At 33.1% G+C, this 13738-nt stretch overlaps 1 protein-coding gene across 4 annotated transcripts in view; it reads right to left on the bottom strand.

The window, feature by feature from the left end:
* Positions 1–13738, bottom strand: part of LOC130448924 (histone-lysine N-methyltransferase ash1) — a 134941-nt gene that overhangs the window by 28060 nt on the left and 93143 nt on the right. The gene's annotated exons all lie outside the window — the stretch shown is intronic.

The following is a 13738-nucleotide window of genomic DNA, read 5'->3' as shown; positions in this document are numbered from 1 at the left end:
TCTAGTTTTTATACTGATAGATTTCGATTCTAAAAAGGCACTGAATTTCTATTACTGTTTTTCAAACAAAGAAGTCCCTCTCTAGTTTTTATACTGATAGATTTCGATTCTAAAAAGGCACTGAATTTCTATTGCTGTTTTTCAAACAAAGAAGTCCCTCTCTAGTTTTTATACTGATAGATTTCGATTCTAAAAAGGCACTGAATTTCTATTGCTGTTTTTCAAACAAAGAAGTCCCTCTCTAGTTTTTATACTGATAGATTTCGATTCTAAAAAGGCACTGAATTTCTATTGCTGTTTTTCAAACAAAGAAGTCCCTCTCTAGTATTTATACTGATAGATTTCGATTCTAAAAAGGCACTGAATTTCTATTGCTGTTTTTCAAACAAAGAAGTCCCTCTCTAGTTTTTATACTGATAGATTTCGATTCTAAAAAGGCACTGAATTTCTATTGCTGTTTTTCAAACAAAGAAGTCCCTCTCTAGTTTTTATACTGATAGATTTCGATTCTAAAAAGGCACTGAATTTCTATTGCTGTTTTTCAAACAAAGAAGTCCCTCTCTAGTTTTTATACTGATAGATTTCGATTCTAAAAAGGCACTGAATTTCTATTGCTGTTTTTCAAACAAAGAAGTCCCTCTCTAGTTTTTATACTGATAGATTTCGATTCTAAAAAGGCACTGAATTTCTATTGCTGTTTTTCAAACAAAGAAGTCCCTCTCTAGTTTTTATACTGATAGATTTCGATTCTAAAAAGGCACTGAATTTCTATTGCTGTTTTTCAAACAAAGAAGTCCCTCTCTAGTTTTTATACTGATAGATTTCGATTCTAAAAAGGCACTGAATTTCTATTACTGTTTTTCAAACAAAGAAGTCCCTCTCTAGTATTTATACTGATAGATTTCGATTCTAAAAAGGCACTGAATTTCTATTGCTGTTTTTCAAACAAAGAAGTCCCTCTCTAGTTTTTATACTGATAGATTTCGATTCTAAAAAGGCACTGAATTTCTATTGCTGTTTTTCAAACAAAGAAGTCCCTCTCTAGTTTTTATACTGATAGATTTCGATTCTAAAAAGGCACTGAATTTCTATTGCTGTTTTTCAAACAAAGAAGTCCCTCTCTAGTTTTTATACTGATAGATTTCGATTCTAAAAAGGCACTGAATTTCTATTGCTGTTTTTCAAACAAAGAAGTCCCTCTCTAGTTTTTATACTGATAGATTTCGATTCTAAAAAGGCACTGAATTTCTATTGCTGTTTTTCAAACAAAGAAGTCCCTCTCTAGTTTTTATACTGATAGATTTCGATTCTAAAAAGGCACTGAATTTCTATTGCTGTGTTTCCAACTAAGAAGTCCCTCTCTAGTTTTTATACTGATAGATTTCGATTCTAAAAAGGCACTGAATTTCTATTGCTGTTTTTCAAACAAAGAAGTCCCTCTCTAGTTTTTATACTGATAGATTTCGATTCTAAAAAGGCACTGAATTTCTATTGCTGTTTTTCAAACAAAGAAGTCCCTCTCTCGTTTTGATACTGATAGATTTCGATTCTAAAAAGGCACTGAATTTCTATTGCTGTTTTTCAAACAAAGAAGCCTCTCTCTAGTTTTTATACTGATAGATTTCCATTCTAAAAAGGCTCTGATTTCCTATTAATGTATTAAAAGCAGAAGTATTTTCTCTTGTTTTGATACTGCTCAATTTATATTTTGAAAAACTGATTTTCTACTGCTGTCTTTAAATGAAGGAGTCTCTGCTATATTGATACTAATCTTAGGCTGATAATGGAGTTGAAGCCTTTTTGGTTTTTGGACCAAATTATAAATGTAGCAGAGGCGGAAACTAATAATGTTTGAACGGAGAAAAAGTTAATTTTCATCTATATGAAATACTGAAACGTTTGATCTAAAAAACATGGTAGCAATTTAGTAATAAAAGTAGGTCGCAGCATATCAAAATAATAAAATTACTTATGTTTGTGTGGGAGATGAGAGGCGCCAGAATTAAAAAATTGGTAGTACGTTTAACGTTAATATCGTATTTTCCTCTGTATCAATTTTTGTAACAATAATTTAATTTTTATGATTTCTGTCCGTCGTTTTTCACACATCATCATATTCGTAAATGGCAATTACAAATCGTATAATAAAATTTCAAGGTACCATTATCAATAAAGGTTTCTATTTATTATTTTGATATCACACCCATATTCTTTATTTACTTCACAAAATATTTAAACTGTAAAGTAAACTGTATGCAACCACGTCATTTTATTATCAGTATTGAATATAGAAAAAAGAACATATTCGAAAACATTTTACACCTTGCTCGGTAGGGTTGCACCTGGTGTCAACAGACATTCACTATTCCCGCCTTTTAAACGCGCAGTTGCCAATTGTAACATTTTTCTTTCTAATTGAAGAATTTTTAGATTACCGATTGAAGTGTGTAGAGTATGACACATCATTAGATTTTGACCAAGAAGTTTTTTTTAATTTGTAGACAAATGAATTTGATTTACCAAAATTATGTAAAAAGTATTCATCATCATCATCATCATCATCATCATCAAGCCTTTCAATCCTTTGGTTTATGGCTATCACTTTTAGAGCTTTAAAATACTTTTTTTTGAGGTGGATTACTCCTCGTTTTCTATTTTTATTTTCTTTATAGTTTGTCGTTTGTTTTGGCTGCTTTTGTTATTAGTTTCCATTCTTTTCGGTTCCGGCATTTTGCTCTCCAGTTTTCTATATTGAGTGCTCTTATGTCCTCCTCTATTTCGTGTCTCCAAGTTTTTCTCGGCCTGCTCCTTCTCCTTGGTCACAATGGGATCAATTGCGTTATTCTTTTGATCATTTCAGTTGATTTTCCTCTCATTATATAACCAGCTCAGTTGAGTGTTTGTACTTTTATATATCTCACTACATTTTCCTTCTCTAACTCTATTTCTACGCTTTTCTTTGTTCTCTTTTCTCCCTCCTTTATTATGTTTGGACCTGTTATAGTTCTCATCATCTTTCTCTCTCTTCTTCTTCATTTTTGTTGATTACTGTTGCTTCCATCGCATATGTGATTACTACTAGGGTTTTGTACATTTTTATTTTGTTTTGTTTGGTTATTTTTTTGTTAATAGGTTTTGTGTAAAAAAATTAATTTCACGAGTGAATTATAAGTTACAGTGAAAACTGAAAATTTCTATTCAATTCAAGGAAAATTTAAATACATGTGTGGATTAAATGTTACAAAGAAAATTGAATATTTTGGAAAGCCAATAGAAAATTAAGATGACGAAATCACTTTTTTCGAATTACTTGAGCTACACAAAAAAACTGAAATAAGTAATATACATAAAAAATTTATTTTGGGAATTTTCATTATTAAAATATGATTGATTCAACGGCGACTGTTTGTATAACAATATTATTAATGTTTGAATTATTTACAAACTTTAAAATTTTATTATAGTATCTTAAAATATTAAATCTGGCAACCGCGTTTCCTTTTAAATTCCGACTTACTAATTCAAGATCTACACTCTCGACATTTCTCCCCTTGGTATTTAGCGTGATATATAATACAGGACGTCTCGTTTTTCTTATTAGTAAATGGAAGCGAGATATTCCACCAGCGGTATGTCGACAGGTTTGATATCGAAATATACAGAGTGTACAACAAACTTCGTTATATGGGTTATTTGTAGGGGTATCAAAAAATATTATCGAGGAAAATAATGGATATAAAATAAGTATTTGGTGAGAGTGTTCTAATAAACAGACGTTGTTTTTGCTAAAGATTCTGGTATTTTGGTACGAGTCCACTATTGACATGTTTTATCCAAAATATCGATTCATAAGACATTGAGAGCTTCTTATATCCAATAAATGTCCATTTCTTCAAATTTTGTTGATGTTAGGCTTAAAACAGATGGAGCGTTTTGTGCCGAGTCGGCTGCCGCTTCGGCGGTTCTGTTACGACACTTTTGTTACATAAAATAGACGGTGCAACGTCGATACGGCGGCCGAGGCGGCCGCCGGGCGTACCCTGTTGAGTGCCGTGCGACGAAAGCGTTTTTACGATTCTAGTCGGCACATCAGTACGTGCTCGCGTATGTGGTGAAACAGACGACGAGCGTTTTTGTTGCGTTTTTTAATTTTTGAGAGTCTTAGGGTTGCCAGATCACAAAAACAATGGAAAATTTGGACATTGTCCGATTTATTAATGAGGTTCATATAAGACATGCGATTTGGGATATGCGTTCAGATGAGTATTCCAACAAAATAATAAAAAAACGTTTTTGGGAAGAGGTAACGGAAACTTTTATTCAGAAACAATCAGCATTCTCCATTTATTAGCCATTAAACCAAATGTGCATTCAACATATCTTCGGGCCCTTGACAATCTATAGTTAAAAATCCTTTTTTCAAAAGATAAATTTGATCCACCGTAGAGTCTAAGTAAATTTTCAGAGAGAGGAAAGGCTTCATCGCCTACGATTACAAATGGATAGTCTATCAAATCTCCTTCGATGGGCGCTGCTGCGGGTATGTTCAGTGTGCCATTTATCATTTTTTCATACAGTGTGGAATTTTTAAAAATTCTAGAGTCACTAGATTTTCCATATGAGCCAATATCAACAAATGTAAATAAATAACTGCTATCACACATTGCAAAAAGCACCATTGAAATATACTGTTTATAACTAAAGAACATAGAGCCGCTATTGGCCGGTTTTATCAATCTGATATGTTTTCCATCGATCGCTCCTATACAATGTGGAAAATCTGCATTTTTCTTGAATCATTCAGATATTTCGAGCACAATTAGACAACAGCACACGTCTGTGATTTTTTAACTTTGTCAGTCAGCAGGTGCGGAGACGCGCGTGTTTTGAGCCGCTTTTCCGCCGAGTCGGCACAAAACGCTCCGTCTGTTTTGAGCCTTTATTGTCGTTAACAGCGTTGGATGGGCGACTCTCACGAAGTAATATTTAGACGACTATAAAACCTTCACTAAATGCTTTGAGCCGTTCAAATACCGGTGTTCTCGATAAAGAGGACCCCTCAAAATACATCTGTAACGTTTCGTATCCGTAATTCCATCGGAAACACAAAATTTTAATTCGTTTCTACACTTGTTTTACATGGGATAATGACAAAAAACTTATCGTAAACAAGCAGCTGACAAAAACACACTAATTGTGTTATGGAGTTCAAACTTCGTACGAACATAAAAAAGTATTTATCAATTTATACTCCAAGCTAAACAAACTCATTATAAATAATATAATTATTAAAAATTATGTGTGTTTTTTAAACGTCAATCAAAAAAACATGTAGTAGAAGATAAACGCTTTAACGTTAGAACAACTTGCTAATAAACGAAGCTCTTGATCAGATATATCTGGCGAAAAAAGGGAGAGAGATAGAGAGAGAGACAAAATTTGTGGACAAAAGCTTGTAAAAACTAAAAAACAAACATAAAAATAACTAAATAAAGATACAAACACAATAAAATTCCAATATACAGAAGGAAACAAAATTATAGGTAATAGTAATAGGTAATAATTAGTATGTAAGTCCATAGCAAAATTAAACCAGTATGCAGTATGTCTAAAATAAATATTATGATAGAAATCGTTTACAGAGTAGAAGGCAGTTTCCAGTAAATTTGTCCTCAAATTATTGCGGAATGCGGGAAAAGTTGATATCGATTTGATTTCAATTGGTAAGTGATTGTGCATTTTTTTGCATTGTAAAATATTGAGCCCTTAACTAATTCTGAACGTGGAGTAGGTATCCGCATTCCTAAAGGGATAGCCGTGCAAAGGATTCAAAGATGTATAAGGAAGGAAGATTCAGAATTTTTAATCTTTTAAAGAAGTCCTTGCAGTTTAGTCCGAATAAATATCTTAACAGCTCGCTTTTGAAGTTTGAAGATTCGCTCCTATTGTAATAAATACTTTTGGCAGCTTTTATTCTCTTATGATGAATTTTTCGGTATAGTTTGGCGTAATTTTTGAAAAAGACACTATCCGAGAATTTCTTCAAGTGAGATAAAGATCGCATGTTCTTTGCAGATATACGTAAACCTTTAGTGGACCAGGGTTTATTTTGCTTATTTTTAATACACCTGAGGAGGAAAGATAGTTGATCTCATAATAATTCAGTCGATTGTCAATTACATAATATTTTTATGGGTTTTTTTCTATGCCTAATTCTGCAATCTAGTATGTCGTCCCCACAAGGGCACCGAGTAGATGCTCGATAGTATCTTCTTGTTCGTTACACTTTGCATTAGTTGTCTGTTGTCACTCTCCATTTCTGGACTCTTATATTAATAATGAGATGTCTAGTGATCGTTTTAATGGTGTTCTGGATTGATTTATTCGTGAAACTCTTTTTATTTTTTATTTTCTCTTCATTTATCCTTGCTCAAATCCCTCTGGATATCTGTTTGACCATATACCCTGATGTTGGACTCTAATTAGTGTGTTAACATTTTTCAACAATGACATCAATAGTAGTGTTGTTGTTTTTTCGGCATTCTCTTCTCTCGTTCCATCTATAGCAACTCCATCTGCATTGGAATTCCCTTCCACTTCATAATGTCCGGGTATCCAGCAGAGGTTAATGCAAAGTTACAAGAGTGTGCTTCGCTCCAGTGCTACTATTATCTGCACTTTCGTAAGATTATTTTTGTTTGTTTCTTCGCTCATAGATTCGTACCAAACTACTGAGATATGGATTATTTTACACCTTAAGATTTACGTATACAACCAATTTACTACCTTTTTTTGAAGTTCCTATTTTCTCCAAACATCTTCCACGAGATATAGGAAGCGATTATTCATTTTTCATCGTTTCCTCCACATCCTTTTTCCGTGAAAGATTGGTTTATGTTTATAAGCAAAGTTCTTGTACATTCATTGTTGGTATATTATATTTTCTGGTGAACAAAAGTAGTTCGTTTTTTAAAGTTAACTCCAATTCAGTTTTATTTTCCGCACAAGGTGATATCTTCTAATACCTTTTTCAGAATGTCGCTGATTGTTTGTGAACCTCTTCCGAAATGATTACATCGACAGTATACGCAATTTTTTGGTTGTTCTTTCTTCTAGAGTTTCTAGAATCTTTTAAATCACTATTATTATAATAATTGTGATATCAGTTCTCCTTGTAGCGTTCCTCTAATAGTTCTTTTCCTAGTATTGTGTGCTTTTATTATTATTTTGCTTTTTAGCATTGTTATAATCCAGTTTATTACTATACGGTTCACTTCTAGATCTTTAAGTACATCCACTCTTAGTGAGAATTTTTGAGATGAATATTTTCGGTTCAGTTGAAACAGAACAGAAATAAATGAGAAAATTGCTGAACTATGAAACTATTAAGAAAATATTAGAGAAGACACGCTTACTAAGATAGCATGAAGATCGTGGTTCTATTCAATTTACGAAAATGAAGGTTATAAATGACTTGAATAACTACAGTAAACCTTATCTGCGTGAGTTATTACCTACATTATCGTTCGTCTGATAATCTACTACTGTTACAAACTCATGTATTGATATAAACCGTGAAGCAGGTCTTGTTCTAAAACGTTAATCGGAAGCGCCGAGTACTTTTAAACAAACTATCCTTCCTAACAAGATAACATTCTATGAATTTGAGGATATTATGTGTTGAAATATAAGGTTTGTTTTAATTTTTGATAAAAAATTGAAATCTCACCCCTTCTTATTTGAAGAGTTACTGATTTTTGCTTGAGAGTAATAGACTTAAGTGGTGTTGACTCAAGTATTAATGCAAACGCCATCTATCGAAAATCTTTCAAATTTTCGTATACATAGAAAAATTATAAACTCTATGAATTAATAACTATCTATGATCACATATTTAACAACGAAATAACATTCTTTGAATTTGTTTATTTATTTGTTGCCTACGTACATTTGTTTTAATAGAGAAACTTTTTAAGAAGACCTTTTTATTTGTTTACGATAAAGTACAGATTTCTAGAAAATCGAAGATTCTGGAAAGTGAAGAAGTATATAAAGAGTCTCTAACAGTAGGAGTGAGTAAGCAATTGTGAACATATTTCGATAGTGGAAAGTAAACGTACAGGTGTATTTAAATAAATTAGTGTTTAGTATAGTATAGTTTAGTAAAGAATAATTAAAAATTGTACAAATGAATAAGAAGAGCATTCCATTCTTGTTCATGTTTTTCAATTAATAAAAGAGACGCCAATGCGAGATCGTTATAGTACTTTTCATTACTCGGTTAAATTCAATTACTGAGAGATCGTTATCAGTATGAGTTTAACATTATTTGCTGTACGTTTACATATACGAACACCTTCGAGCAGTAAACAAAAGTAGACAGTGGTTGACCTCTCAGGTGCAATTTATATTTCAATTAAATAATGGAATGCATTGTTTGGACGTGCGTCTCGTCTTTCTGTATCACAAACAGGCGTTGTAAAAGTTGGCCATGACCTCGCCTTTCATAGATTACGTAGGGGGACAAGATTTAATTATTACATCAAGGGATGATTCTTTATACCCTGTATTTTTACTATGTATATTAACTTAGGTTTAGAGGCTAATAGCACTGGTTAACGGAGTTTTGACTTTTTTATCACAAGAAAATTTATATCAGATTGTTAATATATTCACCAAATATGTGAATGAAAAAAATTGGCACGTCCGGTTTCCTACTCATGATTTTCGTGAATATTTGGCTTCTGGAAGATTCTTCAATAATAATCTGCTAACATCTGCATTTATCCATTAAGGAATTGTCTTGATGAAACCTCTCGCTTGTTTCGACACTCACAGCATCGAAATTTGCCAGAAATAAATCCAATTGACAGTCGAGCATAAATATTTTTTGGATCTACAAATATTCCTATGTTCATTTTTGCCTCGCTGAGTTTGGGGAATTTCTCTTTCAGATATACAAATCCACTGCCATCTTTAGACATAGTTTTCACCATAATTTTCAACAGTTCGAGCTTTATGTGCAACGGTGGTAAAAGAATGTCATCATCACTAATACAGGATCATTTTTTACCTCTTTATGGCCTGGAAAGAGTGATTTACGCTTGGGTACACTTTCTTTGTATCATTGGAGTACCCAACAAGGAAAGAGGGGTGGCAGCTGAAAATACAAACGATCGAGGCTAATATTTTTCCCCTGAAACTAGGCATACACCCCTCATTTTAAGTGCTCTATCCACCACGGCTACTGTTGAATGAACTTTTAGTACCCTTCGAAGGGTAAAGACCTGGCTGAGTAGTACAATAGTAGAAGATAGATTGAATAGGTTGTGTTTGACGAGCGTTCATCGGCAATTTAGGACTAGACTGAAACGGGAATTATAAATCAAGTGTTTTATGATAAAATGTTACAACCTGTCCCCCCTAGTATAGATTCTGGTACGCCCTTGCTTTGTATTGTGATTTTTTCTGTCCCTACTTTCCTGTTCGCAAATGAATCTTGTGTGATCAAGCTCTAGCTCAAGCAAAAAAAAATTTTTATACGTGTTTACTGCACTCAATTTTTAAAAAAAGAAATTTCCTTGTTTTCATATCAAAATCAAGAGCAGTCAGCACCGCAGGAAGTTTATTTTTGTTTTGATGCAACACTGCTTTCAAACTATTGTTGAGAAATGAATAAACAATCGTCAGTGATTTGGATTATGATCAAAATTTAATAAATTCTTCAAAACCGGAACGTTATTAGAATTAACAAAATCACCTGCTTTAGAAAAGTCGAATATGGAAAAGTTTACACCCCAAAAGTACTAATTTTTAGACAGATTCAAATTACGTACTGAGTAAATCGTTTACATCACTTTGTGTCAATAAGTACGATTCACGACTCGGTTCACCATCTTTCAATCCCTTATCGCGGTGACTTAGAACAAGTTCTGGAGTAGAGTCTTGATTACTATAAAGGATGGATCTGTTTCCCGAAGACAAATTTGGATACTGGATACTGGATAGTGTGATAGTCTCACAGAAGTTACACAACGTTTATGTGAAGCCCAGGATTTATCTTGATTCCTCACAGGATATATTCAATTAATAATGTGAAATTTCGACGTTGATATGTAGAAATTAATTCTCCACATATATAACAAAAACTGTTGGGGTTGTTGAACCCTTCCGTGGCATGTTTTAGATTAACAAACATATATAAATTAATGAAACATAGTTGAATGCAAACGCCTAAATGAAGTTATTAAAAAAAATACACCAATATGAGGTCAGAAAAAAACTGGACGTTGATGAGGGTTCACAACAATCAATATTTCATAAATACGCATGGCACTCATACCAAATTAAGAAATGAAAAATAATGTTTACTCCCCGTATAAAATTCGGTAAACATCTAACAAACCGTCAGTCCACGTGGACTCATCATCTATAATGTTTACAAATGGAAACATCGTAAACATAAATGTATTTCTATTGGCCGAAGCTGTCGGAAGGCGTATGTACACAATGTCTTCGAAATATTCCTGCCAGAGACAGTCTGCGACCTGACCAGGAGATTCGTTTGGTGAGATTTATTTCATTCATAAATTTCGTTAGTGTGAGAATGAAGACTGGTATGAATTTAATAATAAATATTTAGATATAAAACCGCAGCGATCATTTTAAATATATTCGAATGTTTAAAAAAAGAGCTTTTAACTAACATTCAAATAAATGCTGATTCTAGTTCTAACGATTCCGACTACCATGATTATTTATAAAGATACTTTGCAATTGAAATGTTTTTTTTTCCTTTTATTTTATTTTCAAAGAATTTATTTTTCTTTATGGTGTTTGCTTTGAAATTTCGTTTTCCAGAAAAAACGAATAGGGTACAAAAAGGGCCCAGTTCACGTCTGGTACCCAGTTTAAACCGAACGCCCTTACAGGCAGGTACATTTTACTCGTCTATTTACGTTTTATAATTTAATATTCAGTTGTGTCAAATTGACGAGGTATAATTAGGATTTTTTTTCCAAATAGGACTGAAATTAAGTCCATCTGTCCAAATAACTGCGTATAAAGCCGTCCAATTTACATGGTAGATCAAACAAAATTGTCGGTAAGGGTTTTTATACAAGTTTTTATAATCTGCAATTGATATTGGAAGAACTATAGTAGTGATTGAAATATATTTGAAAATTTGCTATTCGCCATTGAAATAAATGAAATTGAAAAACTCACCTAATTTTATATAAAAATATTGGTAAATCCTTGATAATAGTAACAAAATAGTAATTTCCATATTGTTATAACGACGATTCTTATAGAAATTATGAGTCAAAAACCCCATGCAAACACTCACAACATCTCTCTAGTTACACACACAGATTTGGTAAGTTTCTCGAAGCGTCAAACAATTTTTTTGCAACGTTTTATAATGAACAGAAACACATATATGCTAAACACATGGCATCAAATTCAAGCATCAACTATATAGAACAACATTTTTAGGAGATACATGACGCAACCGAACAAAAAAAAATTCTCCACACGATGCCAGATGACCGAAGTCGTACTGAGGATGTGAATAGGTTCTTGGAACGAGACTTGTACAATACCGGCTTTTAGGGTTATAAAAGAATTGACGAATTTTTGGGAGAGTCGTAAATTTTAAGAACAAATGCCGATTTTAGAAAAAGTCGAAGGGATTTCTAAAAAGGTATAATGTGCGTAGTACATGAAGTAGCGGTCAGTCGACAGAGACGGACTCGAGATTAGTATTTTGTGCAATAAACAGATTTAGGGACTAGTTCTCAGCTGGAGTTGATATAATTTGTAACAAAAATTAATAGTTTTATAATTAAAAATATTGATCGATCAAATTTGACCCGGACTGGTGCAATTTTTTTGATATTCGTCAGTACCATAACTCAATTAGTGCGTGTTTATCAGATGTTTGCTTACGATGCGGAAAGTTTAACTTGCAATTGCAATATTGATTACGAAAAAAAATTAGGCAAAATGTTGTTTCAAAGTTTGGTTTTCAATAGTCGGGGCTAACCTAACAGAATAGTTGGAAAGAAGTCTTTTGGTGGCACAAAGCTTTCAACGAAATCATCAAAAACTTGCCTGATGCCAGTTCATCCACCTTGTTAACGTTTATATCGTCAAAAAAGTTGAGGGAATGGTAGTCGAAATTTGTTGCGTCGGCATCCAAAAGATAGCAGAGGTTCTCAACACCCCATATACAATGCATGTATGGAATAAATTCAATTTTAGCCTTATTATGTACTCTTTGGAAAAAAACTGAAATAGGTCGATTTTTATTATTAATTGACAATTTTCTTTTATGAAACCTTGAACATCCACTACTAAAATCATATCTCGAGGTTTCTTAACTTTTGTAAAACTTTTGGTGATATTGCTCCAACATCCACTTATATAAACAAATTATATTGGAGTAAGGGTAAAATTGATTTACCCGTAGTTTTAAAGAGAAATCGGGACATGCGCATTATAACTGCTTAACAATTTTAAACATTGCATTATAATATTGAATTCGTTTTCATGTAATATTAAGCAATAAGCGGATGTATCAGCAGTTGTATTAGTATTTGTTTCAAATTCTTTTCTTAGAGCAATACTTCCTGATTGTATAACTTCTTTTTGTCGGGAGCAGTCAATATGAACTAGTGGTAACCAGTTTTTAAATTGCTTTCGTGTAAAAATAGAAAAATCTAAAAATAAATCACTATATACGAGGATATATTGAAAAATTCTTAGCCTACTACTATAGAACCAAACAAAATTTCAATGTCAAAACATTTTATTACTCAACATATTCTCCTCTTAATTGGATACATTCATTACAGCAAAACTGCAACGTTTCTAGACCTTTCAAAAAAAACCTCCTCAGCTTTCATTATCTCCTTGTTGGAGCGACCTTTTAAACTTTCTATTTCAGTTGAGGAAAGAGATGATAGTCGGACGGAGCCAAACCTGGTGAATAAGGGGGGTGTTCTAGTAATTCAAACCCTAAATCACGAATTTTTAGCATGGCAACATGAGATTTGTGTGCAGGGGCGTTGTACAGCAAAAACAAATCACCTTTGGATAGCTTTCCGCGTCTTTTCTCTTCAATCTTTGCCCGTAGAGTGGTCAGTAATATCGAATAGTAATCTCCAATTATTATTCTACCCATATCCACAAAATCAATCATGATTACTCCATGGCAATCCCAAAAAACTGAAGCAAGAACGTTTCCAGCAGATTTTAGGTCTTGGAGAACCAGAGTGTAGCCATTCCATGGATTGTTGCTTTGTTTCTGAATCGTACCAGTGTGTACCAAAGTCTCATTCATAGTAACAATTCGGTTTAAGAAGTCTACATCGTTTTCAAATCGAGCACAGATCGAACGCAATGCTTTTACCCTTGCACACTTTTGGTCAACATTCAAACATTTGGGGATCCATTTTGCAGCAATATGATGAACACGTTCATATGAAATATTCAGTGCTTCAGATATCCGTTTTAGCCCAATTCGACGGTCTTATAAAATCATGTCATAAACTGCATCGATATTTTCGGGGACTGACACAGAAACTGGCCTTCCCGATCGGTCATCATCTTAAAAGGAAAATTTACTTCTTTCGAAGCCTGCAGTCCAATTTTTCTCGGTCGCATACGAAAGACATTGATCACCAAAGGTATTAAGCATATCTTCGTAAATCTGCTTACCTCTTAACCCTTTTAA

Source organism: Diorhabda sublineata, chromosome 9 (assembly GCF_026230105.1).
Source record: "Diorhabda sublineata isolate icDioSubl1.1 chromosome 9, icDioSubl1.1, whole genome shotgun sequence".
In the NCBI taxonomy this organism is placed as follows: domain Eukaryota; kingdom Metazoa; phylum Arthropoda; class Insecta; order Coleoptera; family Chrysomelidae; genus Diorhabda; species Diorhabda sublineata.
Note: the sequence above shows the minus strand (reverse complement) of the source record. Positions and strands in the feature narration are given on the sequence as shown.